Here is a 3,951-nt window from a genome sequence, read left to right on the forward strand (position 1 = left end):
TATTTCCTCTGGAAAGTTTACTTTTACTGCGTTCTTTTACCACCGCCACCATCTCTGTCTAGATTTTTCTCCTCTCCTATATGTATATATAGAATTAATAACTCATTATATAAGGGAAATATGGCTTCTTAGTATTGGGGTCCTTTTTACTTATTTTGTTTTTGAGTCCATAATGCATTCACATGGTTCAAAATTCAAAAGCTACAGAAAGGATATACAATGAAAAGTCTCCCTCACATTCCACGTCCACCCAGTTACCTGCTTGTTCTCCCAGGAGGCGGCCAGTCCTACCAGTTACTGTCACTGCTGTCAGTGACATTTTATTCACATATAATAAAGTTCATATATATTAGCCCACGGATTTTACAGAAATGGTAGCATTCTGTGTGCACACTGGTTTAACCTGCTTTTTATCTTATATATACCATTTCTTGAGACACAGCTAGAGAACGAGTAAGACTTAGGATCCAGGAAAGAGTAAATTTAGAAGACTAGTGAAGTCCCAGGGTGACAGCTGTGCAGCTAGCCTAAAAGCAACCAGTCCAGACTGGAACAGTGGTTTAGGAGGGTTTCTTCCACTTAACAATTGGAGATCATATCATATATATATATATATATATGTGTGTGTATATATATATATATATATATATATATATATAAAGATAGTCATATATGATATATGTCTTATATATATAAAGATAGTCATATATGATATATGTTTTATATATATATAGATAGTCTTAATTTTTAGTACACCTACATAAAATTTTTGTACAAATGTCCAAAAAAGTATTTGAACAGTCTCTTTTTGATGGATAACTAGGTTAATCCCAGTTTTTTGTTATTATGAAAAAAGGTTAAAATTAGTAAACCAGTATATAAATCGTTAGGCATGTGTGTAAGTTTTTAGAGTGCATTTATTAAGCCTAAGGATATGTATATATGTAAATTTGATGAATATGGTCCAGTTGCCGTAATAGAACCTATTTCTTTGCTTCATGTAAGTTTAAATTACCTCTCAGTCCAAATCCATCCTTCTGTACTTCTTTTCATGATACTGGGGCTAAGCCTCTGGAGCTTATATTTCTACTTTGCCAGCTGGCTTACTATTTCGTTCCACCAGTATTCAATGCTGATTCCAGAAATAAAAAGCATCTTAAAAATATGAAAACAAATTGAAATAGGTTACAGGAAGATGACCTGAACTGTCTTGGCATCAATTTAATCACATGCAAGGGAAAACAGCAAGTGCTCCACTACCAAATGTCATATTGGATATTATGTAAATAAACAACTAACCAGAGTTGAAAATATAAGTTCACTCTTTCAGTAGATATGAAAAAAATGTGTGGGCATATATCTTGGAGGATAATCTTCCATTCAGTGTCATGTTGATGAGACTGAGTGCCCAACTTCCCACTGGAGAATCCATGTAGGAGAGAAACACCTCCCCCATGTCCCTAGGCTCACAGAAAAGCAGCACATTGACCTAAACGCAGCCAATTGCATGCTTCCACTGGAGAAATTAATCTGATGGGAATGATGTGAACACAGTCGGACAGTTGGGAACCATTTTGGTGGCTGCAGCATGTCCAGGGGCCGTGCCAGTTGTATGGAGCAGGGGTTTGGCGTTGTAGCAAGACTGTTCCTGCTGAATATGCCCTGCTGTTGGCCTCTGGGTTGCCTCAGTTCTGCCTTTTCTCCAAGTATAGCTTTACAGGCTCACACCAAGTGCCTGCATCCCCAATATTCTTTCTGTAAATTACTAGAGTGACTTGCTTATCAACATAAATCCTGAGACAGGATTTTCCCCTGCATCCATATATGCCAAATCATGGACATACTGGCCAAAGATATGTATATGAAAAGTTAAACATTGTGAAAACTGGTTTTAGGGTGTTTTGATTCATGATTAATGATTGCAAGTGGTAGTTTTTGTAACCTCCTCTGTACCTCACTTATCAAAAGAGAAAATTCTAGCTTCCCACTCTGGCAAGTAATGTCATTATTGGCTTTGCCAATAATGAATCCTCTTTAATGTAACATCAACCTCATCTGCTGTGATTTGGGGGTTTTGCCTCTAGAAAGTGTTAGAGATAAGTTACGTGCAAATTTTCCTTTTGTTCAAAAGTATGAGGAAGACAGGATCAAAAAGACTTAGTTCACCTGAATTGTCTAATTTAAGCTACTCTTAAGTCACATTCTCAAGATATTTGGTTTTAATACCGTGGCACTTTGGTGCCCAGCTAAATTCAGCATAATGTTAATTTAACTCACTGTGGACTCTCAACCCACACTATTTATTCAGGATTAAATGTGGAACAGAAGAGAATAAACAAGACAGCAAGTACCAGATAATGCTTATTGTCTCTCAGCTCCACACGCTTCTCTCCTATGTATTTCCAAGGTTAGAAACCTGTTGCCTACATATCAAAAAAGAACCCTGACATCTTGATACAATGGCAAATAATTTTTTTTTTTTTTTTTTTTTTTGCGGTATGCGAGCCTATCGCTGTTGTGGCCGCTCCCGTTATGGAGCACAGGCTCCGGACGCGCAGGCTCAGCGGCCATGGCTCACGGGCCCAGCCGCTCCGCGGCATGTGGGATCCTTCCAGACCGGGGCATGAACCCCTGTCCCCTGCATCAGCAGGCGGACTCTCAACCACTGCGCCACCAGGGAAGCCCCACAAGGGATCTTTGTGGTGATAAAACTGTGATGTATATTGGCTGTGGTATCAAATACACAAACCTACATATGTGATAAAAATTGTACAGAATTAAACACACAGTCAGGGACTTCCCTGATGGTGCAGAGGTTAAGAATCCACCTGTCAATGCAGGGGACACGGGTTCAATCCCTGGTCTGAGAAGATCCCACATGCTGCGGAGCAACTAAGCCCACGCACCACAAATACTGAGCCTGCGCTCTAGAGCCGGGAAGCCACAACTGCTGAAGCCTGCACGCCCTAGATTCTGTGCTTTGCAACAAGAGAAACCACCGCAATGAGAAGCCCATGCACCGCAATGAAGAGTAGCCCCAACTCGCTGCAACTGGAGAAAGCCCGCGCACAGCAAGGAAGACGCAACGTAGCCAAACACACACACACACACACACACACACACACGCATACATGAATGAATAAAAGTAAAACTGGGAAAATCTGAATAAGATCAACACATTGTATCAGTGTCAATATCCTGGTTGTGCTATTATACTGTAGTCTTAAGATGTTACCATTGGGGGAAATTGAATAGAGGATACATGGGATCCCTGCATTATTTTTATAACTGCATGTTAATCTACTATTTAAAAGGTTTAATTTTTAAAAAAGATAAAAGATATAGGCTTTTATCTCAGAAACAGAGAAATTAAGGCATTTAAGGGAATTAAAAAAATTGTATTCTCCTTGAAACTAAAATCTTAGGATATCGCCCATTTAGATTAATTTTATTGTTATCTTGAATTTAACTTGAGATGAACAATATCAATGTAATCAACGTTGTATGTACTAGAACAGCTTTCTTAAACTTTAGTGTGTCCTTAGCACATATTGTTATGGGGCATCCTATGTGCATGTTGCTCCTACCTGAATAAATTTCCCCACTAATAAAGCCACCCAACACACCAAGGGATTCCAAAGATTCAAAATGGGCCCACTAGAAGTGTGTGTTTTTCATCTCACATCAGTACAGGATGATGAAAATAAAGTTACATTCAAACAACTTAGGCTCAGTATTCAGCATCAAAGAGTGATAATATATGCCCGATCCCTACATGCTTTTATGACTCATTCTCCTTGTGTGTACGAGGTTGCCCATGCCCAACACAGCCAAAATCCACCTTTCTTCCCTACCCCTTCCACTACTTCTGCATCCAAATAACATTTTAGTTATTCTTCACCTGGACTATCCTTCCAGAAATTTCTCTTCAATTCTCTCCATTCCCAAAAG

Source organism: Mesoplodon densirostris, chromosome 7, assembly GCF_025265405.1.
Source record: "Mesoplodon densirostris isolate mMesDen1 chromosome 7, mMesDen1 primary haplotype, whole genome shotgun sequence".
NCBI lineage: Eukaryota > Metazoa > Chordata > Mammalia > Artiodactyla > Ziphiidae > Mesoplodon > Mesoplodon densirostris.